At 42.2% G+C, this 14,787-nt stretch overlaps 1 long non-coding RNA gene across 1 annotated transcript; it reads left to right on the top strand.

The window, feature by feature from the left end:
• The first annotated feature begins 13,486 nt into the window (after window positions 1-13,486).
• On the top strand, window positions 13,487-14,239 carry LOC110778482 (uncharacterized). Its single transcript, XR_002530851.2, has 2 exons — window positions 13,487-13,704; window positions 14,022-14,239. It is a non-coding gene; the product is annotated as an uncharacterized lncRNA (long non-coding RNA).
• Window positions 14,240-14,787: the final 548 nt, after the last annotated feature.

The raw sequence follows: 14,787 nt of genomic DNA, 5'->3' as shown, positions 1-14,787 counted from the left end.
CGGTTTTGATGCCGAGCATTGTCGACGTAGGAGGCCTAACAACGACGCAAAGAGTTATTCTTTTTTATGAGTTGCTTTCAGAACCGAGTGCTTTTCTTACGCCCTCGCAGCAATTTTTTTTACGAACGGGTTTTTTTTGCTACGTGTTTCCTTTTTCGCGGGCACCGAGGCTGATGCGCCTGACCAGAAGGCCAAGCAGCAACTTCAGCGCCCAGCGTAGGGCGTGAGAAATTCTGGCTCCCAGCCAGGGGCGTTGAAAATGCGTCCCTGGCTGGTTCTCGTTTTCTGTTTCCATCTACTTTTGTTTATGCGACTTCGATTTTGCGTGCTTGCCTAATAACGTCCTTTACGCGTTGTGCAGCGTTTGTGGGATTCGTTACAGGCCATCCCGAGCGTCGCTTATTTTTGTGGCGATCGTTGGTGTTTGCGGAACACGTATTTCGGTATAACTCTTTGGCAAATTGGTTTATGAATGTTTGGGCAATTTTTAAGGTCGTTGGTTTTTCTAGGATAGTTTGTCACACACAATCATATATTTCGCTACACATAACTAACATTCCATCATGAGGCAATAATAACATGTCATGTAGTTTATGATAGGCTTCTATGGGTAGTTATTTGCGCCTGGCTTGGTACCACTTCTATCGCAGATCCACCACATTCCCCGGTCGGGGTAGTGCTTTCAACAGACGAATTTCGTCCCAGAAGGCCAACCCGCAAGTGCAAGCCAAGGGGGCATGCAGACGAGAGGGACCTAGTGGGCGAGCGATTGGGTTTGGGACGGGTGTACTACTAGCGAAAGTACCGAGTGGACAACATTCGAAGCGTATGCACCCCCCGGTTGGCGATGGGTATCCTTAGTCCCAACTACCGAGATGAAACACCAAGGCAGCCAAGATTCGTTATGCGGTTCTGTCCGTTCACATTAATATGCTGATTTTCAGGTCGTCCCAACTTGATGGGGAAACAAACGCGGGGTAGGATCGTTTCACCCTTCGGCTATTTTGATTACCTACAAGCACGAGTATTTCCTTCACTTTCCCCAGTGGAGTCGCCACTGTGAGGGGGTCGAAAAAGCACGAGGCTAATGCGTGACCTCGTCCCTCGTGGGTGTGACGCTTCTTTTTGTCAAATCAAGTGTAATTGGATTTCCTGTGAGTTTACACCCAATTGCTTAGTAATATAGGAGTCGCCATTCATGTTTTAACGACAATGAGAAAAACTAACAAAACCCGGTTATCGTGACATAAAGGGAGTGCAATTATGTTTGACCACGACGGCCGTAGGTTCCCTTGTGATCCCTGGTGGTGGGGATCGCTCAACGTACACCCGCAGGGTAGAGATTGAGGGTTCGGGGGACTGTAACTACCGAGAGGAGTACTCGCTCTTCGATAACTCCAGAGGCAGGATATCCTTACTAGCTCAGCATAAATAATTGAAGGGACATGCGTTAACTATTAAACTAATCTGAGTCGATTTTAACAATATGCAACACATAATACTTGATCGATCGTGATTATCTGGTTTAGATTGGTTTAAGGGACCTAGCATGATAGTTCAATTGTCCCAGATATTATCTTTGTTAGGCGTGATAGAACAATCAGATTAATAGTTTAACAATTTTATAAAAGGGCGAGGAAAGCGTTTAAATCATGCGAAGGGACACATTACGACGCACCCTTGAGAGGTGCGTCACAGTTCTCAGAAAACTAACCACTTTGGCTTTGCTATTTCTCCTTTTATTTAACGAATCTCAAGTTTCCCGGTTTAATTCTTCAGCTACAAGGGAGAGGATACGTTCTGTTCGATTTTTGGATCAATTGCGACAGAACGCGGGATCAATTTCGCAGCGTGACGCTTAGGCTTAGGGGTTGGAGTCAATAATCAGAATATGAATTGTGTCCCTTTTCACGTCGAATTTGGGGTTGTATTAATAGGGAAGAGTTCGTGGAAAGATATAATTTTAGAGCACAAATCCAAGAAGAATTAGGAGAGAACACGTACCCAGGTAATTTCAGCGCCTAGGGCTGGGCGCCGAAGATTTCGGCACCTAGAGCCAGGCGTTGAAAATAGGGTCTGGGCAATTTCAGCGCCCAGAGCTGGGCGTTGAAAATGATGTTTGGGCCGAGTTCTTTGTCAGATTTGGACTCTTAGAATCCGGAGTGTTTGAGACTTATCCGAGTCTTTTAGTGCGTATTAACTTTATGATGGAATGCGTCTAGGCCCGTTACAAACTCTAGGCTCGTTAGGATTTAATTAATACGTAACTCTTATTTTCGAATAATACTAGGAATAGGATTCCTCTTGCAAATTCCATCTCTTTTAGGATTTATGTTGGAGTGCAACACCTAATTCTGACAGGTTTCTATCTTTTATGACTTGCCACTTTTAACAACTACCTATTGTGGCAGTTACTATTTTTAGCAGGTTTCTATAAATAGCAGGTTCCGGTGAAATGAAAAGGGTGATCGAGATTCGTTATTTTATAGGAGATGCATTGCCAAGTGGAGATTTATGTTCTCATCATCGAACCTTTCCTTTCGGGAATGGGGACAAAAGTAGGTATCTACAGTTTAGTTTTCGAGCTCTTCAAATCCGTAGATTTGCTAAGAGACTCGATTAGTATTCGGGCTCTTCAGATCCGTCGATCTGTTAAGAGGCTCCAATTGTTCTTCCGATTTCTTTTGGTTCGAAAACCAGAGCAAGAGATCGCTAGTCTGCCTCTTAGTTATGACTTTGGCGATCCGTGGATCTGAGCCGAAGTGTTATCACTTGATTTGAGCGACTGTTTTTTGCGAACAATGCTTTCCGAGGTATTGCGAATCCGGGGACTCTGGACGATGCCTCGGGGCGTGGGAATTTGATTTAGTCATTTCTTGCCTTTTATCAAGGAATGAGTAAAGTCAATCTGTTTTTAGTCTCGGATTGATCAGATCCGAGGGTGCAAGTATATAAAAAGGGACTATGAATTTGAAACATAGAGATAGGTTTAATGAAACACATGGTGCCAAAGGCTTTTCTCTTCTCATTAAACAACTTACTTGGATTACAAATAAAGAGCATACAAAATATTTCTTGAGAACATCGGTATTCCAATGGTTCTTCAAGATTGTTCCATCTAACTCATTAAGCATAAAAGTGCCCGGCCTTTTTTCGGAATGGATGATGTATGGTCCTTCGCAGGTGGCTGAGAGTTTCCCATGGATCCTTCCTTTCTGAACTGCGGCTGCGTTTCTGAGTACTAGATCGCCAACCTTCAGGGGTCTGGCGTTGACTCTTCGATTGTAATGCTTGTTGACCCTCTGTAAGTAGGCAGCATTGAGAGTTCTGGCATCGTTCCGAGCTTCATCTAGTAGATCGAGAGCTTCGGACAGAAGTTGCTCGTTGCTTTCCCCGTGGATTCCATCATACTTGTTGTATACCTGGATCCTTAAACTTTATGTTTCGATTTTACAGGGATGACAGCTTCGGAACCGTATACCAGATGAAATGGTGTTTGCCCCGTGGCTTCTTTCTCGGTGGTCCGAAGGGACCTAGTGTTCCAGGGAGTTCCTCTAGCCATTTTCTCTTCTCGTCCTCAACTCTCTTCTTGAGTGGATTGAGGATGAGTTTGTTTGCGGCTTCGGCATGTCCGTTGCTTTGAGGGTGGCAAACTGCTGAGTAAGCTAAGTGGATGCCGAATTGCTTGTACCACTTTTGCAACGGGGTGTTATCAAACTATTTTCCATGGTCGAAGACCATCATCCTTGGTATGCCGAACCTTGTGATGATTTTTGCCAGATGAATCTACGGACTTGTGGTTCAGTTATGGAAGAAACTGCTTCGGCTTCGATCCACTTGCTGAAATAGTCGACTCCTACAATCAGCCACTTCTTCTGGTTCGTAGCCGAGGGGAAGGGACCAATAATATCCAATCCCCGTTGTGCAAATGGTAAGGGGTAGAGCGTTGATTGTAAGGTCTGAGCTGGTTGGTGGATAGCCGGTGCGAATTTATGGCATTTCTCACACTTCCTCGTCATCTGTTTTGCTTCAAAAACCATGGTGGGCCACCAATACCCGGCACGAAGAGCCTTGTGTGCTAATGCCCTACCTCCAATGTGATTTCCACATATTTCGAGGTGGATTTCCCTTAGGATATAGTTAGCGTCGGTTGGACCGACACATTTCAGCAATGGGGCAGAAAACGATTTCCTCATGAGCTCTCCGTTGGCATCGATGATAAACCATTGGTTGAACCTTTTCAACTTTCTTGCTTGCAGCTTGTCTTCGGGAAGTTCTCCCCTCTCCTTGTATGCGATTACTGCGTCCATCCAACTTAGTTCGGGACGCAGGTTGCAGACTGTAGGGGGTGGCATATCAATGCTTCTTTCTTGGTGTACTTCTACATGGACCGACCTGTTTAGGTCGATGAGCATTGAGCTAGCAAGTTTTGACAGTGCATCTGCTTGTGTGTTCTGACCTCGGGGGATGAGGATGACTTCGAAGGATCTTAACTTTGACGTTAAGGATTTCATTGTTGCTAGATAAGCTGTCATACTTGGCCACTTTGCCTCATACTCCCTTCGAATTTGATTGGCTACAAGCTGGGAATCAGTTTTGAGCATTCGGCCAATAAGTCAGCGAGTGCCTGCGCCGTGATGGCCTTCCTCTGCTGATACTTGATGCCGAACTCAGATAGCTCAAAGGCCCATGCAGCCAATCTTCCCGACCTCTCTATTTTGTCTAGCACTTTTTCCAGTGGCTGGTCGGTTAGCACCAGTATTTGATGTGAGTCGAAATAGGGTCTTAGTTTTCGGGCAGCTACCACCACTGCGTATGCTACTTTCTCAATGAGTGGCTACCGAGTCTCGGCATCTGTTAGAGTTCGGCTGGTGAAATAGATTGGCTGTTGCTTTTTCTCCTCCTCCCGAAGGAGTACTGCGCTCACTATCCCGGGACTAACTGCGACGTATAGGTATAGGTTTTCTCCTTCCTTCGGCCTGGCTAGCGTCGGTAGTTGGGCCAGGTGAGCCCTGAGCTGCTGGAATGCATCCCTCTGCTCTTGTTCCCATGTCAGCTCGGGGTCCACTTTCCTCGGGACGCCTTTCTTTTTGATTGGTTCTGCTTCTCCTCCTGGGAGAGTTTTTGGTTTGAGAGCTTTGAAGAAGGGTGCCCCTTTGTCCGAAGCTTTCGATATGAACCTCGACAGTGCGGCTAACCTGCCGGTTAGCCTTTGCACGTCTCTCTTTGTCTTCGGCTCGGGTAGATCTAATGCTGCCTGGACTTTGTTCGGGTTTGCATCAATTCCCCTTTCGCTCACCATGAATCCGAGGAATTTCCCCGATTTTACCCCGAAGACACACTTCTTTGGGTTTAGCTTCATTTTGTATTTTCTCAGGATGGCGAAGGTCTCGTCCAGGTCTTTGACAGTTTTTGCTCTATCGTCGGGGTGCATGAATACTTGATGGTACCCTGAAAAGGCGTCCATGAAGCTAAGCAATACATGGCCACTCGTAGAGTCTACTAGCTGATCTATCCTCGGGAGAGGGTAGAAATCTTTTGGGCAGGCTCGGTTCAGATCTGTGAAGTCAACGCACATGCGCCACGAGCCATTTTCTTTCTTGACCATCACCACATTGGCAAGCCACTTGGGGTACATGCATGGTTCAATGAAGCCCGCCTCTTGTAGTTTCTTCACCTCTTTGGCGATAGCTTTGTTTTTCTCTGAGGAGTAATTCCTCTTTTTCTGCTTGATTGGTCGAGCCTCAGCATTGACATCCAGCTTGTGACAGATCATCTTCGGATCTATCCCTGGCATGTCTGCGGACGACCATGCGAAAATGTCTTTGTGATCCCTGAGCAATTGGATCAGATCAATTCGGAGCCCCGAGCTTAGGCCTTTTCCTATTCGGACGTTCCTGTCTGAGTCATCTTCGAGGAAGATATCCTCCATTTCTTGGTCTGACTTGGGAGATAAGGTTTCGGGACGAGCATTAACCTCTATGGGCTTCACCGGACTGCTCCTGCCTGCCTTTCTCCTCCTTGCCTCACTCTCCTCTTTCGAGGCATTCTTTTTTTCGTCTTCATCTTCGGGACCGTCCCCTAGCCTTGGCTTTCGGATGCCGGTGTGGCAGGTTCTTCTTGCGACCTCTTGGTCGCCCCTGACTCGCTCGGCGTACCCTGCATCCGAGACATATATCATCAGCTGATGGTATGTGGATGGGATTTCTTGCATCTTGTGGATCATGGTTCTCTTCATGATGACATTGTATACCAAATCGCAATCCATCACTAGAAATTCGTCTCGGAGGGTTTTCGTTGCCTGCCCTTCGCCAATCGTAACTGGTAGGGTGATCTTCCCTCGGCGAATCGCTGCGGATCCGTTGAATCCGATCAGGGGATAGCTAACTTTTTTTAGCGACTCTTCTGACTCCTCGAGGATAAGCTGCTCGAAGCAGTTTCTGAAGATGATGTTAACGACGCTTCCTCCGTCAACTAATACTCTGTGTACGTTGTGGTTGTTGAGATCCATGGAAATTACCAAGGGATCATCGTGCTTGTATTGAACTCCGAGGCAGTCATCGGCAGTGAAGGTCATGTTCGGGGGATGGGGCTGACTGTCTCCCACGGCGCTGAAGTTCACTCGGTGGGAGAGAGCTCTCAGGTGTTTTTTTTCTGGCGTGGACAGACCTCTGCCCTCCGAACACTACCATGATGTCGTTCTTCTTCTTCCCTGTGGCCTCATAGACCCTTTTCTGGGATTGCTCTTGCAGTTTGCCACCTGCGGCCTTTTCCTTTTCTTTCCTTCGGTCTGACAAGTACTGTTTTAGGTAGCCTCGGCGAACGAGGACCTCAATGTTATCTTTCAGCGAGTTGCATTCCTCGGTATAGTGGTCGAAGTCATCGTGGAACTCGCACCATTTATTCTTGTTTCTCCGATTTGGGTTGGATTTGAGCTTCCCTAGAAACTTCCACTTCTCGTCATTCTTGTGGAGGCTGAAAATTTCTTTTTCGGGGTAGAGTGAGTGGAGTGTAGTTAGTGTATTTGGGTTGAAGTTCACCCCTTCTCCCGTCTTTCTTCGGGCTTGCGTCTCTTGCACCCACTTTCTCTTTCCCTTTTCTCGAGCTGCCCTCGGGCTTGCTCTGATTTGTTTTTGTGCCTCTTGGATCCGAAGATCCTTTTAACCTCGCAGCCGCTTTGTTGAACTCCTCGGTTCTGATGAACGCATCTTCCATTTGGAGTACGTCGGCTATTTTGGAAGGGTTTTTCATGAATAGTTTATCACGGAACTTCCCATTCTGGAGTGCGTGCTTCAAAGCGAAGATGGCTACGTCTGGATGCAAATTTGGTATGTTGGTTGATTATTTCATGAACCTGGCCATGAAGTCTCTTAGACTCTCGTCTCCTTCTTGTTGGATGGAGGTCAGTTCTGCGGTGGTTCGTTCGGGGCGATTGTGTGCAGAACCTCTTCTTCAACTTCTTCCAACTTTTGATCGATCCCTTCGGCAGCGACCTAAACCATTCTCCCGCCACTCCGATCAGCGTGGTTGGGAATTACTTGCACCAACATGCTTCGGAGTAGGGGCTCAAGAACTTTTGCTGCTCGAAAGAGATGACATGATCCCTCGGATCCGTGGTCCCGTTGTATGTCAGGTGCGCTGGTCTGAGGGGGTCGAAAAAGCACGAGGCTAATGCGTGACCTCGTCCCTCGTGGGTGTGACGATTCTTTTATTCAATCAAGTGTAATTGGATTTCCTGTGAGTATACACCCAATTGATTAGTAATATAGGAGTCGCCATTCAGTTTTTAACAACAATGAGAAAAACTGACAAAACCCGGTTATCGTGACATAAAGGGAGTGCAATTATGTTTGACCACGACGGCCGTAGGTTCCCTTATGATCCCTGGTGTGGCGATCTCTCAACATACACCCGCAAGGTAGAGATTGAGGGTTCGGGGGACTGTAACTACCGAGAGGAGTACTTCGCTCGTCGATAACTCCAGAGGCAGGATATCCTTACTAGCTCAGCATAAATAATTGAAGGGACATGCGTTAAATATTAAACTAATCTGAGTTGATTTTAGCAATATGCAACATATAATACTAGATCGATCGTGATTATATGATTTAAATAGTATTAAGGGACCTAGCATGATAATCCAATTTCCCAAAAATATTATATTTGTTAGGCGTGATAGAACAATCAGATTTAGTTAGTTTAACAATTCATAAAAAGGGCGAGGAAAGCAATTAAATCATCGAAAAGGGACACATTACGACGCACCCTTGAGAGGTGCGTCACGGTTCTCAGAAAACTAACCACTTTGACTTTGCTATTTCTCCTTTTTATTTAACGAATCCCAAATTACGGGACAGGATACGGTCTGTTCGATTTATGGATCGATTGCGACAGAACGCGTGAACAATTTTGCAGCGTGAGGCTTAGGCTAAGGGTTGGAGTCAATACTCAGAATATAATTGTGTGTGTTGTGTCCTTTTCACGTCGAATTTGGGGCTGTATTTATAGGGAAGAGTTCGTGGAAAGATAGAATTGCAGAGTTCTAATCCACAAAGAATTAGGAAAAAACACGTACCCAGGTATTTTCAGCGCCCAGGCCTGGGCGCCGAAGATTTCGGCGCCCAGAGCCAGGCGTTGAAAATAGGGTCTGGGCTGTTTTCTTAGTTAGATTCGGATTCCTGAAATCCGTAATGTTTGAGACTTAATCGAGTCTTTTAGTGCGTATCAATTTCATGACGGAATGCGTCTGGGCCCGTTACGAACTCTAGGCTCGTTAGGATTTTAATTAATACGTAACTCTTATTTTCGAATCATATTAGGAATAGGATTCTCGCAGTTTTCTATCTCATTTAGGATTTACGTTGGAGTGCAACACCTAATTCTGACAGGTTTCTATCTTTTATGACTTGCCACTTTTAGAAGCTACCCTTTACGGCAGTTACTATTTTTAGCAGGTTTCCATAAATAGCAGGTTTCGGGTGAAATGAAAAGGGGAATTGAGATTCGTTTATTTTATAGGAGATGCGTTGTCAAGTGGAGATTTATGTTCTCATCATCGAACCTTTCCCTTTCGGGAATGGGGACAAAAGTAGGTGTCTACAGCTGGCAGCCTAACCTTTGGGATTTCTTCCATGATCAGCTCGTCCGAGAATGGGGAGGACGTTGGGGTCATGATTCTTTTCCCGAGTCTAGCCCTGATGCCTTCGCTTACCAGGGTTCTGCTGTTAGAACGCTCGGGTGTACGTTGGGTGCTAGGGGTTCGATCATGCCTCCTGTCTCTTCTCCTTGATCGACTGCTGACCTCGGGTCTCTCACTAGATTTGCTGGATTCACCTATCCGTAGCCTCGAATGGACCGAAGGCCTTAACCTTGAATGGACCGAGGGCCTCAACCTGCTGAGTACCGAGCTTTGAATCCGAGTGTTGGGAGCTGTCGATTCACTTTGGAGAGCTGGTTGAGTAGGTGCTGGCCTTGCAAACTAATCTGGTTGCTGTTGTGCCCTTTTTTGGGTATCCCACTTGCTTTCCATCCACCTTGACGTTAGGTGAGTTCCTGTCATGGGAGGAAGCTCTCGTTCGGGTCTGGAAACCTCTTCACTGGGCGGTTCGTTCAACCATCGCTTAGTTCTCCTTTCCTCTCTGCGGTCCCTTGCCAGTCCTTGCTCTTTCTCGTTGAAGAGCAAGTTTTGCATGATGGTCATGGCCGCATTGAGTTCTGCTCGGGATGGAATTGGGGGTCTTGCGATCGTGGTAGTCGTAGCTCTGCTGGGCTGTGACCTCGCCACCGATTAAGGTTGCCCCTCCGCATCAGATTCTGAATCTGACTGTACTATCATTCCATCATCATTATTGTTGACATTATCGTTAACCATTTTCAAGGAAAAGATTGTTTGTGTTTTCAAGGCTTTGAAGTGTTCTTCCCCACAGACGGCGCCAAATTGTTCCGGTGTTGAAACAATGGGCTTCGAATGAAGGCTCTTTCGAGTGTGTTGAAGATCTTGTTAGCTTGAATGAGTAGTGTCCGAATTTTCCTGCACAATGACAAAGTTACTAGCCTCGGGAGTGTTTCCGAGGAAAGCCCCTCCGATGCCTAAGTAAGAACGATGCTCGGATTCTAGAGAGAAGTTCTCTAGAGGGTAGTCTTAAGGCGATAAATTGGACTTACCTTGAGGTGTGAGCCTTGGCGGCCTATTTATAGTGTTTGCATAATAAATGCCCATAGGTCATTTATTTCTATTGGGCCGTGGGCCTTGGTTAATGGCTGAATAGCCATTAAGGAATGTAGTGGGTTTGATGCTGTTATGTTGAGTCTTTGGGCTTTGGACTTAGTGGCCCAATTGGAAGCCAATTGGGAGCCCAAACAGATATGAATACCTTCTTTCAAGTAAAAACAAACCAACTATGTCGTCCTTCTCTTATCTATTTCTTCCCTAAATCATATGGCCCCGATTTTATCTCATTAATAAATCAAGGTTTTGATATCGGCATTAAATCGTTTATTACATTATAGAATTTGGGATTTCGAATCAGTTTATCACCACCTGACTCCTTTCAGTTGCGTACCTTATTATTGAAGCATTCACTACTACGAAAAAGGCCTAAGGAACTATTGATAGGGCACCGATTAAGTTATTCCAACGGTTTCTTAGATAAAGGAATCATGTTTAAATGATATTTGGTTTCTTAGGTAAATATATAAGAAACCAAACATGTTTTTTGTTTGGTTTCTTAGCTCTAAGATACTAATTATGTCTAAAACACGGTTTCCTATCTTTCATTAGTAAATAAAAAAGTAAAATTAATTAATTTACGGGTAAAATTTAAAACTGTTTTTTGCAGTTATGGGTAAAATATGAAACAAAAATCTGAAATCGATTTTTTGGGAGAAATGTATACACTTTCCAAGTCTCATACCCTCTCTCTCTCCTCTCTCCTCTCTCCTGTCTTTCTCACCGATCTCATACTCCATGAAATTTCTCAATCCTGTTCTTCCTTCCTCATTTAATCAGTTTTTTCTACCTAAAAATCTTCTGTTTTTTATTTAAAATCTTCGTTAACCTAATTTCCCAATAAAAATCAATAATTTTTTCGTAAAAGGGGTTAACAGATTTCTTTTTACTTAGTTTGATTTGTGACTAGAGATAGAGTTTTAATAGAAGAAAATTTGAGAAATTTTGGCAGCATTGGGGACCAAAAACAAATATGGGAAAGTGATTTGATGTTGGTGCTGCTAAAATAAGAGATCCACCATTTGTTGGTGGAGGTGGAAGATCTCTATAGAGGGTGTGGTAATTAACTATATAATTATGAAGTTTTGTAAATACAACCAAGCTTCAATTGTTGAGAAACTTTTGTGTGAGACCGCCTCACAGGAAAGACCGCCTTGTTGGCAGTCTTGCTGGCAGCCATGTTGGCGCGTGTGCTGACGTCAGCATGTAATTTTTTTAAAAAAAAATTAAATTTTTTTTTAAAAAAAATTAAATTTCTTTTTTTTTTAATTTTTTTTTTAATTTTTTTTTCAGGCTTAACTAATTGGACTTCAGGCTTAACTAATTGGATTTCAGGCTTAACTAATTGAATTTCAGGCTTAAATTATTATTTTTTCGCATTTTTTTTCAAAATTAAAATTTTCAATTTTTTTTTGGTACTAACTAAACTAGTATAAAACATAACTAAAAATAATAAAAATCATAACTAATTGAATAACAAAATAGTTAACGTATATAGACAAATAGTTAAACTTATGAGTCAAATAGTTATTAATTTTAAACAAACTTATTATTAACTAAAACTCATAAAATCTTAACTAATCAGTTGCAATGCTTAACTAATTGATTTAATTGCTTAACTAATTGGTTCAGTACTTAACTAATTGATTTCGTTGCATAACTAATTAGTTTCGTTGCTTAACTAATTGAACTTTAAACTTAACTAATTAGTTCCAGTGATTAACTTAATTAAATCCAGTGCATAACTAATTGATTCTAGTGCTTCACTAATTGGTTGCATGGTTTAACTAATATGTTACATTACTTAACTAATTTATTACATTGCTTAACTAATTGGTTCTGAAGCTTAACTTATTAGTTTAAATTTTAACTAATTGATTCAATTGCTTACCCAATTATTTTCAATGCTTAAAATTTTGTATCTTAACTAAAAATCTGAAATTCGTTATCTGAAAATCAAAAATACATAACTAAAACTCAAAAAATATTAACTAAAACCAAGAAAATCGTAACTTAAACAGGTAAAATCATAACTAAAACTCGAAAAATCATAACTAAAGCCCTGAATGGAAACTCAAAAATACGTAACTAAAACTCAAAAAAAATTAACTAAAACAAAAAAAATCGTGACTAAAACTTAAAAATTCATAACTAAAACATAGAAAATCAATCCAGCAATTCCACTGAGAAGACCATTATTTCAAAATTATAACTAAAACTAAAACATAATTATTCTTAACTAAATACCAAAAATGTGTAACTAAAACATTACAATTCTTAACTAAAACTAAAACACCAGTACTCCCAGCTACGAATCCTCAGTTTGCAGCGATTCTATCACAATAATCAGCATCACACTGCAGCACCAACACTGCACAACCATCAGCCAGACCGCCACCACCGCAAAGCCTCCTCCTCCTGCCGGAAACAAGAACAAATCAATTACATCCACATAAACTGAAAAAAGTAAACCTAATCAATCCAATCTAATCGACACCAAAAACCTAAAGGATTGAACAAAAACCTAATCAATTCAATCGAAACGAAACAAAAACCTAATCGAATCAAAAACAAAATCGCAAGAGTTGACCTAATTACATCAAAAATCAAAATCCAAAAACTCTAGCGTAAACATAGCTTCAACCATCAAAATCGACAACAATAAAAAAAACGAATTACATACCTTGAAGATTTAGTTCGAGCGAGAGAGAAGCCGGAAATTTATAGGTTGCGCGAAGGAAATTAGATTTTCGACAACCTTCGTTGGCGACGGCAGCGACGCCGGATTCTCCTTCATCTCTTTCCTTCGCCGATCTGGTTTTCACTTCCCCATCCCGCCGGCCACCAGGATCCCGCTGCTAAACACCACAATCGACTTCGCTGTTCTCCTCCTCCACCACCACCACTGTCGTCGCTTCTTCTGTTACAAATCATCAACAATTAGGGTTTCGAAAATCAAAATCGAAAAAATTGAAGAATTTCAGAGGAGATAGAAAAGAGAAATCCAGATGAAGGAGAGAGATGAGGAATTACCTCAACAAGCCACCACCATTGTCTGTTCCGTCGGCTTCTTAGCCATCTCCGACGGCGATTTGGGCAGGCAAGGATTCGAGAAGAGAGAGAAAGGCAGAGTTTCTGAGGAGTGAGAAATGAATTAGGGTGAAAATGAAATGAGATGAAATGATAAATACGCATATATATTTTCATTAAAAAAGCTAAATGTATGCTTATGTCAGCCAATTACGTGGCAGACTAAGTGCCATTAAGGCGGTCTTACGAAAAAGACCGCCTTATACAAAAGTTTGTATCAATTGTTTGTGCAACTGCTTTCCTGATGGCTCGTTTGGATTAAGATCTGCAATTTGAACTCGCGTGCTATGCTCATTAGGATCTGCAATTGAACTCCCCCGGTCGTCGATACCAAAGTCCTCCCACCTGGTTCACTGAATCCACTACTCTTGATGTCACCCTCACCGGTAAGTTAACTATTGTGATTAACAGTTGTTGATTTCTCTATCTTTTGTTGAGTTTCTGATTGATTTTATTAGATTTAATGGTGGTGGAATACCTGATATGTTATGTTCTGCAATTTGAAATACGCATCATTGATTGATGAATAGATTATAACTACAAAGCATTGTTTTAGAAGTTTTGAGTGTTTAATCAATGCAAACTTTTCCCTTACGAATCACAGAACATCATTGAATTATTTTTATTTATTTATTATTTTTGTTATAAAATTTTATAATATATTGGAATTCGACTAATTTAGTAATGCAATTGATGATTGCAGGTCACAACTCAAAGGGAAGAATCATGTTTCGTTCGTGATTATTGCAATTGATGATTGCAGGTCACAACTAAAAGGAAGATCCACCTTATTTTTGCTTTTTAGTTTTTCCATCATTCAAATTAATTTCATTTTGGACTACTGTAATACTTGTATCATTGTCAGATGAATGAATAATATTTTTCTATTTTATTGATTGCCTTTTAATTTCATTCGCTTTAGCCGTTATTACTGAGCTCTGATCATGGATTCAAATGTAAATCAATATTGTGCTATATATTTTTTTAATGAGACAACAAGCAAAGAAACCTGTTATCTACGAAATTAGGTTCCATAGATGACGCCAAAGAAATTGGACTTCAAAAATATGTGGTTTCTTAGCCTCCTATATTATTGGTTTATAACACATCAAAGAAATCGAATATTTTGTAAAAGTGATCTCTTGAGAATATCTAAGAGACTGGACCAAAATTATGGTCTCTTAGGCTAAGAGACCTACTACCTAGACACCTTATAATCTCCGATCTCCTTGACTTGTTTCGTCCGGTCTCCTAGGCTATTTTTGTAGTAGTGATTGATGGTAGACTATCCATTAAGAGGAGCAAGAGTATTCAAGTTGGGACGCTGGGGTAAGGGCCAAAAAGAAGTTAATGGTGTTCTTAATGTTTAAACCTTATTTTCTACACTCAGTCGGTGTTATGCAATTGTTCTTAGTTTTGTGTTATAATTATATGTCTAACGACTCAGGTCCCATATGTCATGGATTGTC

Source organism: Spinacia oleracea, chromosome 5 (genome assembly GCF_020520425.1).
Source record: "Spinacia oleracea cultivar Varoflay chromosome 5, BTI_SOV_V1, whole genome shotgun sequence".
Classification (NCBI taxonomy): Eukaryota; Viridiplantae; Streptophyta; class Magnoliopsida; order Caryophyllales; family Amaranthaceae; genus Spinacia; species Spinacia oleracea.
Note: the sequence above shows the minus strand (reverse complement) of the source record. Positions and strands in the feature narration are given on the sequence as shown.